Source organism: Vanellus vanellus (genome assembly GCF_965231255.1).
Source record: "Vanellus vanellus genome assembly, chromosome: 1".
Classification (NCBI taxonomy): Eukaryota; Metazoa; Chordata; class Aves; order Charadriiformes; family Charadriidae; genus Vanellus; species Vanellus vanellus.
Genome location: NC_138905.1, coordinates 21,768,421 through 21,788,566, shown reverse-complemented (window position 1 = coordinate 21,788,566; position 20,146 = coordinate 21,768,421).

Genomic DNA, 20,146 nt, shown 5'->3' with positions numbered 1-20,146 from the left:
AAATATATCAGAAATGTTTTCCTGGGACTTGTCCTCATACTTTGGTATTAGTGAGGAGTCAGAAACATTTTAATAAACAAATTTTATACAAACAAATCAAGCAGTATGTAATCAATAGGGAAAAGGCAGATTAAAACTTCCAGGATGCCAAACAAAAATTAAATTCTAATTCTAGTTTTGGACACATCTTTTAGTGGCTGTTTTGCCCAATAAAATTAACTGATATAAAAGAGATTTGAATAACTATCTGATTGTTTAAATCATTATGGCTTTAAGTGAATTTGACTAAGGTCAATTTAAAGCACATTTGGGTGTCTTGTAAGAAGCAATAGCTGTCCTATACTGCTATTTCTTCTACCTTATAGTGAATAATAGTAGGCAGCTTAGAAATGAAGCCACAAGTTCTTTGACATAAGAATGCCTTTTTGAAGGCTTGTTCAGTCATTCAAGTGAGCTTTCCTAAGAGAAATATTCTGTTAAAAAGTCCTGAACTTCAAGGAACAATTCCTTTAAAAATGGCATCAATATTCAAATGACTTATCTGACTTAGATGACTTAAAAACAAACATATAAAATGACCCCTCTCCTTGTTATCTACAGATGGTAAAAAAAGGCTTTTTAAAGAGGTTTTATAGAACCATAGAATGGTTTAGGATGAAAGGTACCTTAAAGATCATTGAGTTCCAACCCCCCTGCCATGGGCAGGGACACCTCCCACTAGATCAGGTTGCTCAAAGCCTTATCCAACCTGGCCTTGAAAAAATACTTATACAGGATAACTTACAGATTATTGTCTGTTGGAAAGTGTGTATGTCAAAAACAATAATTAAAAGTTAGTCTACAGAACTATATCTAAATAATGAATTTTTTAATATAATTAAATAACGCTTTGTATCATAGGCATCATGCTTTAGAGAGTTTTGGTTTGATTTGTCTCTCTGTCAGGTAGGTACACTTCAGTAAAAAATGGAAAAATGACTTGTTCAAGGTTTTTAGTGGCTTGTGGTGGACCTAATTCTCTCAAGAGCAAATCTAAGCTCTATCCACTACTTAATACAGTAGCATGTTACTGAAGGAAACTGTTGTATTCCAGTTGTAATGCCTGAAATGGTAGAGTTAAGCTATAACTGTCAAATAACATATTAGTCCAATGATATTAAAGATATTGAATAAGCCAAAAAAATCCCCAAACCATTATCAGACTAATACAGTGGTGCTGTTATACACTAGGTACCTCTGAAAGTTGCATCAAGGAAACTTTCAAATATGAAAGCAAATTTTAAAAAGTACATTTTAAGACAAAGGTGATGTTGGAAACACATAGGCATGATTCATGCATGTGGGTAGCCCTGCTGCAATTATTGAAACTGCTAAATCGTCTCATAAATATCCTGTTCAAAAAAGTGGAAATGCTCCCAGAGACTCAAATGGGACTTATCAGGTCCCATCCATCGGTGTGTTTTCAGGGTCAGAGCCTATGCTCTCATGACCACATTTTGGAGCTATACCAACCTGCCCCTCTGTGTAGATGTCATTACAAACCGTTTCCTAATCAAAATTCCCTGTGCTCACTATGACAGAATTCATTACTTATTACTTAAAATGTCCCTATATGGCCCTGACATTCCTCCACATGCGTTGTAGCTGTTTCATCCATTTTCATATACCACTGTGTGGCTGAACACATTGAAACCTATTTTAGATCTGAAACATATTACCGAACCCCTAGATTATATACTCTATTGGCACTGGAGAGTTTCTTTTTAATAACATGGATTAGTATAGCAGTGTTGTCTTACCAGCTATAAGGCATAAATTGTTGGCTGAAGATTCTCTTTAGGTGGAAGACTACTGGTTTTTAGATAACTGAACTACAATGTTTGAAATGAAAAAGCTTGGAGTGGGCTCTTATCCTAACATCATAAAGAAAAACAGAATTGTATTTGTGTTTACATATTGCCACACTGACACATTGTGTGTCTCCTTCTGCCCCTTAACACTTTTACTGAGACAGTAAATTCCATGGGGCAGAGGTTTCCTTCTCATTCTTTATTTCACCATTATCTGACAAGTGGGCTTCTAAGCAGAAATAACAAATCAGAATGCATATACACCAAGACAGGGCCCGATATAATGTTGGTTGACCTTTATTTCTTTTCCTTCAGATGCCAGTGGAAAAGATAGTAATAAGTTTATTTTGCTTTAATTGTAAACTTATATAGCTCATTATTAAAGAAATTCAAAGTAAACTGTGTGTTCATTTTTTTCTCACACAAGCAGCTTCTCACAAGACAAATCTTTTGGCCAGTCTCTCTCAACTCCCTTATGTCATTTGACAAAACCTTTTTTCTCTTACAAAACCGTATCACAAATCAGGAGAGCTTTATGTTCTCAATAAAGGGATTATAAAGAGGCTGTTGTTCCTTGTCATGTCCCTTATGATAGCTATTTTGATGTAAAATGCAGAAGGAGAAAAAGAATGCAGCTACCGCCTCAGTGCAAAACCTTGTGGCCCCAGAATTTGATTTTTCTCCAGTTCATAAATCATGTTTATATTGATTGTAAATAACCAAACTATTCTGAAACTACTCGAAAGCAGGATGATTGTACCGCTCAGCTAGTTGTCTCTGCAAAGAGGCAGTTCTTATTTGTTGCAACGCAGCACTGGACAAGCAGGACTTTGTTTCAGTCCCCAACTTGCCACCAGTTATGACAAGACCTGTGATGAACCGCTAACACGCAACAGTAAAATCAAAGCTGGCATATCAGTCTCTGCAACAAGCTCCAGACAATGTGACATGTAGACACAAGCTTAATTCTTTCTTTAGTGGGACAGAAGCCTAAATTTAGGTGCTTATTGCCTAAATCTCCTCAAGTGACCAGCATAAAGGGAGACATTCCTCCAGAAAGATCTTAAGTGGGGTCTCTACTGAGTGTGTAAGGAAGCCTAGGCATGCTAACCTCCTCATGTAGGTACATAAAATAAGGTGCCAGCTTTACTGGCCATAGTCCACATAAAATGCAGTATATAACACTTCATTTATTACTCCTTACTGCAAATTTAGCCCTAATGATCACTGCAAAGAGATGAAGTGCCGGGATATGTTGTCCTCCTCTACGCTCCTTGCAGGCTTAGATGTAAAAGGTCTGAGAGTTATTGTCTTCATAGCCCAAGGCAAAAAGATGTGAGAAAGATTTCTTGGATAACTTTACTCCACTAAGCAGGCAGATGAAGCTTGTAAAGATCTTGCTATGCACAAAGGCAATCAAGGACGTCATGATCCAGGCTGAAACATACAACATAGTGGTACTAGAAAAGACACAGATTTTAAAACTCAACTTTCTAATGAAAGCCCATGTAACATATGTATGTTTAGAGACTTATGTTTCCAATGACATCTGTTCTGTTTAGCACTCTTGTCTCCATGTGTAGACCACAGATGGACTGGCAGGCAACTAAACATCATCTGCACATACAGGATTTATTTTTGATATATTATAAAGATTATATAGGGATGATACACACATTTCTGGAAAACATCAATCGACAGCAAAAGTGGTGCTTTAGCATATATCAGCTAACTCTCTCCACATCGATCTGCCACACGGAGGAAGACTGGGGTGCTTTTAGTAGATGCGCTGAAAGGAAGGACAGCCAAACCATTGGACTAGAACATAAAAGAACAGGACACCTGGCTCTGCTACGGGCTTCCTGTGTGATTTTGACCATGATGCCTATTAAGCCTTAGGAATGCATCAGTAAAATGTGGTAACATGTCTTGCACAGCAAAGTTGCAATGAACAACAGCATGAGATCATAAAGTCTGAAGAGACTTGTATGGGAAACAGCCTTGTCCCCTGTCTCCCCGCTACAGACACTAACAAGCTGGGAGTTATATACTGTGTGTGCACCACTCAGCCTTCATCCTACCCAACACGAGGCTTGAATCATTAAGTGTTCAGATGCTTTTCTGATGACTGGTGAAGGAAATACTTGTATAAAGAAAACACACAATCCTTTAACGCTGATGGGACTTAACACTATTTCTGGACTAGTAAATACTATGGATCAGAATCTGTTCCATAGACCTACAGCCAGCTGAAAAAGCACAGTTCATGGTGACAACGTCTAATCCCGTTTACCTTCCAAACTGTTGTGAACAGTCCCTGGCCTGTGCAAAATCTACCGCTGTGCCTTGGAAGTGTTGTGAATTAGCATGAACCATTAACAAGCAGGGGTCCTAGTAACTTAGTGCCCTGGTCCTTAAGCCGCTTTCAAACTGGGTACGACTGGGAAAAAAACCTGACTGAGGATAAAAGACGCTACTTGTATCACAAGAAAGGAAAATATCGAATAATTGTTCCCCTGTAATATCAAACCTCACTGTTTCCAGTGGTTGGCTTGGACTTTGCCCGTTAGAAAAAAAAAGAGCTTGAAATGGTCAAGTATCTCAAGGGAAGTGCTCTTGATCAGAATAACTGGTGTTAACTAATTCATGGCAGAACCTGTTTTAATGACAGAGCTTTTAAACAGCCATGTTATCCACCTTATTGATTTCCCTACCTTACAAATAAATGACTTTAATTTTCTTTTACCTGCGAAATTTGGCTCGTAAAGTATTTTCTTTCATCAAAATACATTAAGGACCTATGGAGGGAGGAACGAAGCTTTGTTTTCTTTGGTTTTTCTTAAACAAGCAAAAAGTTCCAGTAGTTATTTTAATATAGTTTGCCCTATTGTTTGCATAATTTTTTATAAGTAAAGTCTGTTGACTAATTAACTTTGTTGACCCCTCATTTTAATCAACAGAGGAGTAAAAGTGAATGTTCAGGTGCTCTCACTTCAGAAAGATTAATTTTTTCTGCCTATTCTCTTTTTCTTTTTCTCTGACTCTCCCTCTGGATGTGAATACATGCCACGTCATTGCTGGCTGGATGCCAAACACAGGTCTTCAGGGCTGTGGTTGCCTGATTCATAGTTCCAGCGTGGCTTCTCTGGCTCTATGCGGTAGCTCTCAGGCACTGTATTTGCAACCCTCAGCATTTTCCAAGCTATTTCATTGGAGACAGTAAGTCATGGAATCACGGAACCATAACACAGCTCAAGTTGGAAGAGACCTTGAAAGAGACCTTGAAAGATCATCCAGTCCAATCTTTTGTGGGAAAGGAAGGCCAGATGAGATTATCTAGCACTGTGTCCAGTTGCACCTTAGGGACTCTCCCACATCCACAAGTATGGCCAGCAGGTCAAGGGAGGTGATTCTTCCCCTCTACTCTACTCTGGTGAGACCCCACCTGGAGTACTGTGTCCAGCTCTGGAACCCCCAACATAGGAAAGACATGGACCTGTTGGAGCGGGTCCAGAGGAGGGCCACAAAGATGATCAGAGAGCTGGAACACCTCTCCTATGAGGAGAGGCTGAAAGAGTTGGGGCTGTTCAGCCTGGACAAGAGAAGGCTTGGGGGAGATCTTAAAGCAGCCTTGCAGTACCTAAAGGGGACCTACAGGAGAGCTGGGGAAGGACTTTTTACAAGGGCATGTAGTGATAGGATGAGGGGGAATGGTTTCAAACTGGAAGAAGGTAGATTTAGATTAGATATTAGGAAGAAATTTTTCACTGTGAGGGTGGTGAGGCACTGGAACAAGTGGATGGAAGTTGTGGATGCCCCATCCCTGGAAGTGTTCAAGGCCAGGCTGGATGAGGCTTTGAGCAACCTGGTCTAGATGGAGGTGTCCCTGCTTATGGCAGGGGGGTTGGAACTCGATGATCTTCAAGGTCCCTTCCAACCTAAACCACTCTATGATTCTATGATCCCTGGGGGGGTTGTTCTAGTGATTGTCTCACTGTATAAAATGTCTTTCTTATGTCAGGATGAAACCTTTCCCAGTGCAACTTGTACCTGTTGCCCCTTGTCTTCTCCATGTGGGTCTTGTTGTTGTCAGAGTGCAGCTTCTCCTTAAAAACACTTTGTGCTAGTTCTCTGTCTGGCTAGACTGATGTAGATAAAATCATCCCTAATTCCTGCTTTTGCATGAATGAATGGTTCCACATATGCATAATCCGTGTTTTATTACTTCATCAGGATACTATCTGAGCACCCTTTACTCACTAATGAACTTTACCATCTCAATAGTCCTGTTTCTAAAGATGAGACACTGACATACAATAAAAAATTAGTCCAAGGTCATAATGGGAATGTGTCTGCACTACACACTGCACTGGAGAGTGGAAACATTCAAGGTAGTCCTACCATTCTCAGCAGTATAAACATCCTGCATTATTTGCCTTTGGCCTTATCTGTATTGTTTTAGATATTTAGGTGAGGTACTTTGGGTATCTCTAGGCTATTCTGCAAACTTATTTTTAGATTCAGTCTGGAGCAAGACATGCTAATTTACTTCAAAATTGTTAAAATTAGTTTTAAAATCCAGCCTATTTTACAAATGCATGTAATTCTTTAAAAGAACACATACAGACAAGCAATAAAATAAATAAATTTTAATAAAAGGAGAAAAGTATGTGCAAATCCCGAAAGGCCTGGTGTCTCACTCCCTTTTAAACTATATGTACCTGACAGACTTTAAAGGTGTATATGGTGTTAATGCATGAAATGGTCATAATGTAGGGTCTGATGACTGGTAAATGCTAACTGCTCGAGGCTATACATAGCTCTGCTTACAACAGAATTTCACTTTTCTGGGTACAAATAATAATATGCAGAGGGAAGTGTCATGACACATAAGATCAAAGTCTTGAGTTAAAAAAGTAAAAATCTGTTTCTCCTCTGCGATAAAATTTATTGAACAAACCAGAATCGTTGTTGGATGCTGTGATGGTCAGATATTCTCTTCCTGCCCACTGATGACCTGGACAAGGACACTCAGCCTTTTCAGAATTTTGCCACATGTATCTAATATGTTTCTTCCAAATCTAATTAAAATATATCCATTCAATCACGGAGATTTTTTGGAATACAATATCTGGTATTGTGTTGCAGAAGAGACAGCATTGCCATAGGAATCCAAATTTGGTTCTCAGTGTTGCCTGAGACTTGCAGATGCCCTTTGACACATCAATTTGAACGTGAATTGCAAAACCAGGCACTAATTTCCAAAGTTCAAATTTACAATTTCCAAAATTTACAATTTTGTTTTTTACCGTTAAGCTCTAGAAAGATATTCCTAAACAGTTGAGGGGCTGTACTTCAATTAGAAGAAGTGAGTTGAGACGTGTTGGTTAGTTTTAACTAATGTTACAGAATAAGTTATGACCTCTTTCCTGTTATTCTTTTTCCTATTCTTTTTCTTCTGTTTTCTGTTTACTTCTACCAATCAACAGTCATCTTAAATTCTAATAAGAATTCAGATGGGAGATGGAGTTGCTCAGAACCTCTGAAAATCCAGCACTCGGTACCTTGTGTTGGGACAAAAGCTCTTGGAAATGTTGATCTTTGTTCCCTTTGCCTGCCTTTTAAGTCAGGTATGAAACACATGTATGGCTAGATCCTCAGCAGGAGCAATGCCATGTGGCAAAGCAAGAGAAAATGTTTGGAAGAGATGTGGCGCACTCAATGCACACCCTTGTCTGATATTTGGAAAAACAGAAAAATTTAGTGCTGTTTGTAATGTTTTGAGAGAAAAGGAACCTGTTCTCTACTTTTTTTTTCATGAAGATGCCGTGTGCGTGCTTGTTTGCATATAATTGGTACACGGTGAAAATAACACAGCTGCTGTAAATAACACAACTCCACTGACTTCAGGATATACAATCTGTGGATCACTCCATGATGTCTACTGTCCACATCATGGTACTGCGAGTTTGAAATCAGGACTGAAGTCTTTTGCCATTTTTGTATGAAAGGGTTTATAACACTTCTTCCTCTCCATGCTGCACCCTGATGCCAAATAAACTCAGCAAGGTGACTAAAGGGGAAAAAAAAAACCCTCACTTAGTAATCAAGTTGTTTATCTTCTATCTGCCTCAGTGGAAAGAAATGTGTACATTAAATGTGTATGCATTTATGCATATTATATAAATATACACACATATTAAGTAGCATCTCCTTTCCTCATTAACACTTATGTGTTTTGGCAGGCACTACAAAACAAACAGGTGGTCTGTTATGAACTGATAGTGTTGTCAAAGTCTGAAGAGCTGAGGGAAAATAGTCATGGCTTGCATTCAGCCAAACTCAGCGTAATTGTTATTGGCACTTATTGCAATGAAACCTGTCAGGGATGGAAAGAAAGATATGTCACTGTGTCTGGCCAAACACAGGAGGGAAGAGAACAGAAATGTTTATAACTCATTTGTATTTAAAGTTCTTCCTGGTGGAAAGCCCATCTCCCTATTCTTCCATGTTTGCTTTATGAGGCATTCATACCTTATGAATTTTAATAGAACCTAGCCAGCTATACTATAATACTCTATGAACATCTGATGGAAAACTCTAACTGCCAGTCACGTGTTGCGTCTGGATGATCTCTCTAGTCCCGTATCCTCCTAAAATTAAATCCTAGACACTTCAAGGAAAGATGTGATCCCTGAAATGTGTTTATTGGAGTACTTCTATACATAGGGAGAAAATTCCTTCCCGATTCCACTTGTTCAAGCTATGCCCTGGAACACCTACCTAAGTAGTACACGTAACACTACCACTTCCACCACTATTTTTCCATTTCTCATTATGATACATTTAAATGCCTTTTTTTATGAGTAAGAATTGAAGTCTCAGAGGGAAAATATTAGTCTTCACAGTAACTTATCACAAACTTCACGTGGTAATTATATGGTGAGTAAAATAATGACTCCCTTTATAATACTTATTAATTTAATTGAGCACATAAAGACTTACACCTTTTTAAGACATCACACCACAGTGCAGTTAGTGTGCCAACTACTAACATCGCAGGCGGCAGCGTAGTGCAGACAGTCTGTGCACAGCCTTGATCGTGCCAGTGAAAAGGAGGGGACAGAATGGAGCCAGTACTGGGAAAAAAATTGATTTACATTTTCTCAGCATGACAAATGACGGATCTCAACCAATAGCTTGGGAAAAATAACCTACAAAGATTTTAGACTGAATGTCACATACCCCCTTTCCTTTGGAGTGGCAGGCCTGAGGATTTAAGCTGAGACGTCTGCTTACTTTTCCTAGAAAACACCATGAACACACTCCTGCTAGCTGATCTATTGGCAAGTTTTGAACATATTCCTTCATGTGTCGTGCTGCCGCAGTAGTCCACAAAGAGTGCATTTTTTACCCTTTCCATAAATTAACATGTTCTTATTCTCAGAGTATCAGGATCACGGTTGGAGCTTGACTTTCCTTTCTATACTGTGCAGAGATTTGTCAAGAAATTAAAAGCTGCATATTTTCACCTTGGACTCCATACTGACATTTTTTAACATATGCTTATGTCTAGCGTATCTAATGTTAGTCTGTAAAACAGCATGATGAGTGCTAAATTGCCAAGAACTCCTCCCTTAGTTACATATGTATATATGCAACTCCCGTGTTCATATAAGCGAAGAACTCCACTCAAAGCAGCCCTCCAGGAAACCAAAACCAGCATCTCAGATAATTAAATGTTTCAGTTAAAATTTCCTGTTTCCGTACAACACCAAATCAAGGTGTTTCAGTCTTTGTGCACGTGATCATGCATTCACAGGGACAGGCCTTGCTACTAATTTCCTGACAGAGAGGTTCCACGACAATAAATACATAAGAACCCTTCTCAAGTAGAATCATAAATGTTGTTACATAAATATTTTCACATAAATGTTTTCACACTTAATCTGATCAACTTGAGTCTAATACTAGTTTATTAGTACAGTGGAAAATAAATTACAAACTTTAAAAAACAAACGTGCAGATACTGCACTATTAAACATTTCATTTCACTAAAACTTTTAGTCTTTGTAACTACCCTTCCTTTTGTTCCCTCTTAAAAAAAAGGTCAGAAAAAAGAAATCAAAATAAATGTCAGGTGGACTAAAATTGTGTCTGACTTTTCAAGTAAATGAGAAGTGCAGAGCTGGTAAAATTGGTGCTGTAAAATGTGGGAAAAAAAGATATTGTCGTATTTTGTTTACAGAAAACCTATGTTTGGCGATATTTAAAAGTGACAACCTTTTAAGGGAGGAAACAAAAACCCAAACCAACCTCCACAGATTTGCATAAAGTACTTCCAGGTTACTTTTCTACCTTGCTGGTTTGGCTAGATTTTCTTGTAGGTGATGATACAGGTGAATCTGGTGACTAATGTTTTCATGCTTCTATCCAGCCAAGAGCTTTCCCAGTCTTTGATCCTGCCCATCTCCTGCAGTAAGAGATCCATAGAAGGCTTGGGGGAAAGGAAGAAGAAGAGAAAGAGCCCAAATTATGAGGGGTTAATTTGTAGAGGATTACAGTTTACAGTCTATCCTTTTAGGAGTTAAAGCACAAATGTTGTAACTGCTTTGAGCTGCCACTGATTGCCATGTGAGTATAAAAGAGTTCCGCTATGAAAGCAGGAGACAGTCTAGCACAGGCGTCCGTGCGGAGGTGCCCTGCTGCTTGTAACACAGTTCAGAAACACGGTCCCTCTGAACCCCAGCGGAGACAGAAAAGTTAGTGTTCACAAATACGCTGGCTGGTTTATGAAATACTCTGTGCAACTGTAAACAGTAATTTTGTTCTAATTTAGGGAGTGTGCACACGGTAGCAATCTCTGGCACAGTCTTATGTAATGAAAACTGAAAAATCATGAAAAAGAAAAGCCCTCCGTGCAAAATCTATATAATTCCAAGACATGACTATCGACAAGGACAGTCTTGGGCTTCAGCTGAATTTCAGAGTAGCATGTTGGTTTTTATCTAAAGGGAATCATACATTCACGCAGGTCAAAGGCCCATTTGTTAACCAAATACCAGTTACATAGAAACACTTGGGGAAAAGTCATTCTGGTGAACTGGGAAGAAAATGGAAAATCTCCATCTGTGAATTGAATTGCAATGAATTAGCAAACTAAAAAATGGTATGGCTTTTTAAAATATTCACCTAAACCCCAGTATGAACATCCCAAACTCAGCTGCTCTAATCACTGGGAAATCGAGGTTATACCTATCTTAGCTTTGTAGTTGAGGTCGGGGGTGTGCTCTTGGAATGAACCTCTCAATCACCCTCCCCATACTTTCGTGCATGTCATGAAACTCTCTCTAAGTACACAATCTGGATTCTTTCGGATGAAACTAGACTGTATGCAGAGCCCTGGGAGCATACCCGTCACTCTGCTACCACTAATGAGCACTCAGCACCCAGGGCCAGGCAACAGCCAGGCCAAAGCCCTGAAAGGTGTTTAACATAGCTGTGAGGGCTTCAGCAACAGCTGTTTCCCCATCCACATCCACTGCACTGCACGAGCTGCTCACGTTGACATAGTCTGAGTGAACCTCTCCTTTGTCTGACCAAGTGTGGTGAGAAAGGGACGGCTTTGGTTCCTGACCCAGGGGAAAAAAAAATTACAAATGTGTCAATGTTGAGTGGAAAGGGGTATTTCCCTGCACCTCAGGCTTAGAGATGTCTCTGTGGCTAGAGAATTAAAGTTCTCCCTCCACCATAGGTTAGGCAGCTGTATTAGTGTCCTGAATTTTATGGTTCCCATTTTTAAGTAATGAATTGACCACACACCTGATAGAAACAGCTGAAGCACTGGATTCAGCACCAAGGATGCCACAAAATACTAAGTACATAAAACTTGGTATTTTAGTACTTCTGAGTACCAAGAATAGAACAAGGTGCACTCTAGAGTTTTCACATGACACTCACAAAGTTTTCTTCTAAGAAGACCAGGCAGATCTTGGGACTTCATTTAAAGTACTCAAAGAAATGAGCTGACATCACTTGTGCTACCTTGCATTTGCCAGAGGCTAAGAGCGTACGTGTAAACAGTGACTGTAAGTCAGCTGATACTCTGGTTACCTTATGTTTACTTGCTTGTACCTCTGTATGTTTGCAGAGGTATTCAAATTAGACGACTGTGGTTGCAATGCTTTGCTGCCCACTATCACTGGTTGTTTTGGTGCAAGGAGGCATTTGTAAAAAATGTCAGATGAGACAAGAGCCCCAAAAGCTAAAGATTAACACAAGCCCGTGCTTTTGCTACTGGACGAGTCCACACTAGCTACCTGCTTTTTAAGTATGTGGAGCAGTCAGTCTGGTCTGAACTCAAAGCCGTCATTCCATAAACACTCAGAGCTGCAGCAGATATTTCAGTACTAAAGTTGATGTAGATTTTCCTGGGTTAAAGCAGCAGTCCATAAGATAACTAACCACCCAGTTTCTCCTTCCACAGAGAGAAGGTAGATTAAAACCAAGGTATTTTTTCTCCGCTTTTAATTAAGAAGTTGAAGTAGGAAAATTATCACCCAGTTGAATGACACGATGGGCTCAATTTGTTTCCTGCTGTGTTTGCCTCCTGAGAAGCAGAGCATGTGCAGGACAGAGAAGATAGGGGTCACATTCAGTGAGATTGGGGTAGAATGGCGAGTTGGGGCAAAAATCCTCTTCTGGGCTGAAAGCCCTCTCCAAGCTGAAATCCTCTAGTTTTCTGGCAGAAATGTTCTGATGACATCTCAGCTGGCTTTGGAGAATCTAAGAGCTGCTACGTTGAACACCTCTCCTTTCCTAAAGCAGTCACATAGCATGCAAACACCCTGGAAATCACGTATATCCCCAGCAGCAGCTACAGGCTGGATACTGATAGAGGTAACAATGACCCAATTCTCAGAGCTTGACTTCTCTTCCCTTCTTCTGTGATACTAAAAAAAAAAAAAATCACTGTTTTTATTTTCTACAAAAAACAGCGGTGGGAAAAGTGATCATACAAGTCCATCTTAATCTTCAAAAATACTCTCGACTCCTTCACTGAACATCTCTGAGTCACTGTCTTCCTAGACAGGGGTTAGGTTGTCTTCCATCAGTATTCACATCGTCTGCTGTTCATCAACAACGCTCTAAACACCTACTATGAAATTGCAGCATCTCTTCCTGCTGTTGAGAATTATGCTAGAACATGTACAGCCATCCCACAGAGCATTGCCTTACTGTTAGGTCACCTATTGCTCTGACAAAGATGATTTAAGGGTGATTCCAGACATACAGAGGAGGGGTGATTTAGAGGTCAGAGTGTGCTGTCAGCAAGAGAGGCTGGAATTGAAATTTGATGGGCTGAATGCATGTTCAGAAATGCCATGCTTTTCTGCCTTTATCGTTTTGTAGGCATAGCTGTTGAAATCTATAATATAGAGACCAGAAGGTGAGCCTCAAATAAAATGATTGCAGCATCTTCCTTTATAGTGTGACTTAGCTTTTTGCTCTTTTTTTGTAAGCTGAATTTAAGAAGCCCTGTAAGCCCTGATTTTTTTTTCTGTTTTCTTTTACTGTGTCCTGCTTTTGAAGTCAGATACTCAAAATCAGCATTAGGTCTATGAAGATATACACACACGCGCACAAAAGAAGAAGAGAGAAAAGAACTAGACAGTGGAGTCTGGAATGTCTTCAACCAAGCTATAAATTTACATTGTTAAGAAGAGCCAAACCACAGTCATTGCTGATTTAAAGGAACTCTTGTACTTAGTGATCATCTTCATGAAGCAGAATGCATGGAAAACAAACATTAAGGTTTATAAACAGAAAGTAAATAAATGGTGCCCAGTGTTGGTGACCACCAATTCATTTATAGACTGCTCCACTCAAACCATCTGCCGTTAGAACAAAAAAGCACAGAAGTCCTTTGAAACTGTAACTTTTATTACAGAGTATGAAAATATCCCAGATGAGCTAAAATTGAGACCCCCTTGTCTTTGTGTGTATGTGTGCGCATACACATGTGCTTTCTTGTTGACATGTATTATTACAGAGGTGAGCTTTCTGTAGACATTGGACTACGCCTTTAAAGCAGCTATTTTGAGACCTAGAGTAAACCAAGCAACAGTTTGCAAAAAATGTCTTATCCTTACACAGAAGGTCAGCATGAACATCCAGTCCTTTAAAGAGCACTTGAATTTAAGTGGTGTATATGACTTGTGCCTGACCTTAACAGTTCACTCTTACTCCTGTAGGTGATCTTTAATTCTAAAAAAAATTCCCTGAATAGTCGTCTGGAAAGCAATGAAAACAGTAACCACGTCAGGGTGCCTGTGATCCTGGAAAGAGCAGGTTATTGAGAGGTGTCATTGGGTACAGCTAACATCTGTCACTAATTCTATACACTTGCCTATATAGACTAGAATAGAATAGGGCATAACTTTGCAATGAAATTTGTTATCAATCCAGTTGAATATGTAGCATAATATGGTTGGTTTACTGGTTTTTAGTGAACAACGTGAAGAAGAAATAAGCGTGTACAAGTATTAAAGACAAAACCAGAAAATGTGTATACAAAACCTCTTTGAATCTATTTGAGCCTCCTGAGGCAGGCCTTCAGTCAGAACTGATAACAAAAAATGTGCATTGACTTCAGAATACTGTTAGTCAAACTCCCATACCTAGTAGATTTGGCCAAATTATGAATTCTGCAAGAATTTTTAAAATTTATTTTTAAAATGTCCATTATTTGAAATTACTAATGATTACTCTGCGAATAACTAAAATGTATGTTATTCCTGATCTAATACCTTTTCAGCTAAGAATAATTTTTATTTCTTTCCCTTTCTCTCCTATGATTTACCCGCTCCAATAGTAATGTGGCTTTTCTTGTAACTTCCTTTATTTACACCCTAAACAGGGATGGTATTACATTAAAAGGTTATGTGTTAAAAATAAGCCCTGTTCATTTATGAAAAGCTGCATTTGTTTAGTGCAATTTGGGGGAAAAAATGGGCCCCTATCTTCCATAATGTTTATTGAAGTGGAAACATAATGTGAGGCATTTGCAAGGGCACACAGAGCAGCTCAGAAGTTTGGTGGTCAACCATGACCCAGTTTATTCATTGCTACACGGACGTCCTTAGCACAAAGAATTGTGATTCTCCCAAGGGCATTCTCCAATGCTGTTCACTTGGGTAAAGGGTTTCTTTTTCCCCAAAACATGGTTCTTAAGCTCCACAGGTGCTGTAATATCGGGTACAGTCCTGGAGGAGCTGAATGCTAGAGCAGTTCACTAAAGTTCCTGTGGCCTAATTTTGCAAACTGAGGGTGTGTACCTTCTCATACTGCAAATGCAGGGTTGTCTCTTCTAGATTAGAGGAGGATTTCCCCTAAAACAAAGTTATGCATCAGGAAAGCAACAAACCACCTTTTCTATTGCAGAAGGAAAACGCCTGCTAATAGCAGTGAAGTTAATAATAATAGACCATGGCAAGATACCACCCGCTGAGTAAACAGCAACTTGATAACACAGCAAAAGTGCTTAGGAAAAACCCAGGGTGACTCCTTCCAACATTAATTTAGCTGTTGATTGTCAGTTAAGACATAGAGAAGAAACAGAATCTGGTCTCTCAGTGTAAAATGTCCTCTGCTAATGAGGGGCCAGAAGGACATACTATATGCTTTAACTACGCAAAGAAAAATACCTAAACACCTCTTCAGATAAAAATAGCAATTTTTTTTCTAAAAAGGTGTTTTGTCATAATTTAAAGCCTAAGAATTATTTTTTGAAACTATCTAATAAATGTTGTATGAGACATATACATCTGAGGAACAGGCTGTTCATGATCAATCCAAAATCAAAAAGAGAAGAACTTTGACAAATTCATTATTGCTGAAAATTATTATTTCAGATACAGTTTTGGTGTTATAATTCTTAAGAGCTTTTAACTACATCAAAATCTCCTCACTGCTCTTTTGGTTTAGGTTGTATGTGAATTAGTTTAAGGACAAATTTAAAAAAAGAATTGCTAAAGATCTTCAGCAATGTGAAAATTGAGTATATTTGGTTAAAATGCAAAACATGGAAACGTAATTTCTTTCATAAGATCTCCCTCCTAAATTTTAGCTGAATATTTGTAGGTTATTGTGGCATAACTTCAACAGTCCAGAAAACTCTTTGAAAGGTTGAAGCCCAAGGTAATGTTATACTGTAATATTCTCTGCTGAGTAGCTAAATAGCAACACACAGAGAAAACTTCTCTTTGGCTAAGTATACAGCTGAATATATCTCTATTGACTTTTTATTCTCATTCGAAAGATGTTGCATTGCAGAAAAAATACCAGAAATGCCAGCAAAACCAAACCCAACAGACTGATCTGAAAAGACCACTTTATATTTTGAAAACAGAGCTTTAATAAGCAATGTTAGCGGGCAGCTAAAAAACCCCAAACACTGAAGAACGCACTTTAAGAAAAAAAAACCCACAGTGTTGGATGGTTCTTGTACATCGCCAGCAAACCACAATATAGCTCATGAAAATCAACCAAAACGCTTGCATTTGCTTTCCTGGCCTCAGATAAAGCCCTTCATCCTGAACAGATTGTGGTGAAAAATAAAAGAAAATAAAAAAAAAAAAAAAAAGAAAGAGGTGAGGAGAAAGGATTTCTGACTTCGTATTCATTGTAAATTCTCCAATGAGCCCACTCCATTGGAAGGGGCATGCAATAAGGCTGTCAGTAGCCATCTGCTGAGTTCCTGTGCTTCAGGCTCATGAAGAACCAATCATGATGATAAGGCTTTCTCCATTGCTACAAATACTGATCACATTGTTCTCTCTCCCTGACTCTGTACCCAGATGAGAGTCAGGCTCCCATGAGAGTGCCACTTGTTAAGGAGACAAACTGGCAAAGAGCACAGGAGAGCTGTGTGTGAAAGAGAGAGCAGAAGTGCCCTCTATTTCCATGGCTTCTCGGGAGTTAGGGCACAGAGGATTGTAAACCCTGCTCATTTTGTTTGTCAGGGCGAACCACAGTCCCCAAGCAATGCTGCAGTGAAGGATACAGGCACATCTCCTACAATTCCCTTCTGCTTTTGGGGAGGCTGGCCCCTTGAGTTAAGTGAATAATGAATTGTAAACAGAAGATTTGTGTCTGTGGGTATTTCCACAAATAACTAGAGAGAGTATAAAAATTTATTAGGTGCCAATGGAAAAGACAGGTGATTAAATGATACTGCTGCAGCAGTAACTCTAAGAGATGCCGTTTGTTTCCAGTATGTACCTGAACCTATTCCAAGTTCTTTTATGCTGACTGTATCCAATTCAAACATTTAGAATCAAGGACTGGTTTTAGTCAGTTATAATGTGATGCTGGGGTGGTAAAATGGTGTCCTAGAGAGAATTTTTCTTAGGAAAAAGCATCTTATGACTTAGCTAGTGCTCCACAACTTTTAATGACCTAGGCTATGGTTTCGGGCTTTGTGTTTGTGTCTAAACTGTAGCTTGGTTCCCTGCAGGAATGGGCTGGGGGAACCACTTCAACGCACTAGAGTTTTCTTCCTGACCAAAATCCCAAATCTTTAAATAAAGCTGGGGCACACAGAAGGATGGGGCATACCCATATCTTAACCCTGAATGACACTGGAACTTGACAGGATTTGGTAGCCAGCCCTGGGCATCTGGAACAGCTGCAGAGTTGATCTGTGTTTAGGCAGGGTCAGTCCCGTAGCTGTGGGTGTTTGGGGAGTTGACATTACCTTTTTATCACAGTAGTCACTTCAGCCTATGCCAGAAAGCCAAGTGCTGCTCTCCCACAGAACCTGGGGCATGGAATAACCCCACTGGTCTGGGGCTTGTGCCAAAATAGAGAACATCTGCTACATTCGCCTGAAAAAAATAATCATTCAGAATCTGTGTAACTCTATACACGGCTGACTTAGGACTTGATAAAGTAAAAAATTCACACAGAATTCTGCCCTAATTTGGGCCTCCAGTGAAGCCCAGTCTTTACCTGATAGGTGAAAAACCGCAGGAATGTTTGGCTGCATATTTCAACCTGTGATAGCTAGTTGCAGCCTATTAGGGGGATGTTGAAGGTTGCTGACTTGCTGGAACAGGTGGGATCCACCCTACATATAAGGGATATGAAAGCAACCATAGGGAAGAGGAAGTTAGTGTCTGGAACAAATACTGTGGGAAAAAACCTGTTGAGTAAGTTTTCAGTACAGTCACAGTGTTTTTAACTAATGCTTCTTCATGGTAAACCCAAATTCCAAACATGGTGACTTATTACTTTACTACAATGAGTGTCAGGTGGAGATTCTTTTGGCTCACCCTATTCTGTGAACATTATCATATCCAGTTGGGAATAGACGAAGAAATGTAAGCCTGTGAGAAAAAAAAAAATTAAAAAGTTAAAAAAAATCCAGAAAAAAAACCCTCCTATGTTTGTAGTATTTCCATCATAAACTTAAGCCAGAAAATACTGGAAGATTCATAGGAAATATTGTTTGCATGAGGTCTGTAGCATGATTTCCATGACTCTGGGTGAGTTCATTTGAATACTAATCCAAATCAGGTCTGCAAACTTTTTGTCAAATGCCTCTGTGATTATAAATCCAATCAGAATGCTACATCTATCCTTTAAATATTCATTGCTAGCATTCAGTAATTGTGTGCTACATGAAAGAAAAAAATGGACAGTAGCCAAAATGGTGAGTGGCTGGATTCCTTTCCGATAACGAGCAGCAGCCTAATAAGATGTGGATTTTTCTGTAAAACCTGACGTCAGCTTAGAATTGATATCTGTTCCAAATGTGGACTTTTGAAAACATTCCTCTTCAAATCAGGGTTTCCTTCTTGTTCCTTAGAAACTTTGTCCCTCACCCTGTAATTATGTCACCACTAAAAAATCTCTAAGAGAAAATAGATTGATATCTTCTCTCCTGTGATACGGGAACACTGTTCCAGAGCAACAGTATGAAGCTCTAATAAACAATCGCTATTCATGTCATTGCCTGGAGTTGGTCAGAAGTCATGCAAAGGAGTTCAACTTACTGGTCTGTGAAATAGCTTGGTGAAAGGAATGTATGCATTTAAAGCCTGGCTCAACAACAACAAAAAAATACCGCTGTTAAATACCTCCTAGGGTGGGGAATAAAATCAAGTGAAGTTCCATTAATCTGTCCCAGGGCTGGAGATAGCATCATCCCAAATCCTAAATCACTTCTGGCAAGCTGTCAGCACAAGAATCCCCTCTGTGTAGAAACTGCTAGATAGTCTGGGGACTTCCAAATCGCATTTGGCCCCAGTGGTCATCCATTCTACATCTGCTGTAACAGGAGCACTGAGTTACAGATAGCCCAACCCAGAAAATACAGAAAATCACATAACTTTTGCACTGCTGTTTTGGGTGAGTTTTCAGATACAACCCGGAGTCCTACGTCAGGACTCAGAGATCGTTATTCTTGTACAAATATTATGCACTACTTAGGAGTGGTCTATTCTTAAACCCATTATGGTTATTTTACTCTAATGTAAATAGCAACAGATACAAGTGTTTACAAATGAGACTTTGCTCCCATATCCCTGTCAATGCCTTGCCAGCTTCCTGGAGGGAAACTCGGTGACGCAGGCCTTTCTTTATTCACTGGAAGGCCTGTGTGTTTATTTGCAAACAAAACATTTGCATGTGATCCGAAGCCTATGATTTGCCTACAGTATGTTGTCATCCCAACCGTGTTTGTTAACACCAGACTGAACAAATGGGAGGCAGTACAAATGTCAAAAGTTCAATGGCAGATTGAAAGCCTGGGTGTGTCTAAAGCATTCACTATTGTTTATCAACAAAGTCACATATAATAGCATGACATCCTTTGTGCCTATACGGCAAATGAAGACGGAGAGTAAACGATAATTGCTCTACTTACACACGTGAGCTTGTTAAGACTCTAGTGCAAATCGTTGCTTTCTTTTACTCTGTAATAAGAGAAGCTTTTGAAATAGGTTCTCTGATTTATTTGAATGCTTGTGTTCTACTAGTTAAACTTTGTATTGTGGGGTCACTCCTTTTTTAAGATTTAAGATTTTTAAGATTTAAGATCTTCTTCTCTTTCATCCTAGGAAGAACTGGCAGCATCACATTGCCTGAAGGGTCTTACGGATAAAAGCATTAGTTTGCTAAGCCACTTTACCTGCTTCCTCCTTTCATTTAATTCTTTTAAATGTCCCACTCCCCTCACAGTCCACGTATTATCCAAACCATGAGTTTTACAGCTGCTGTTTTTCAGCAGTCAG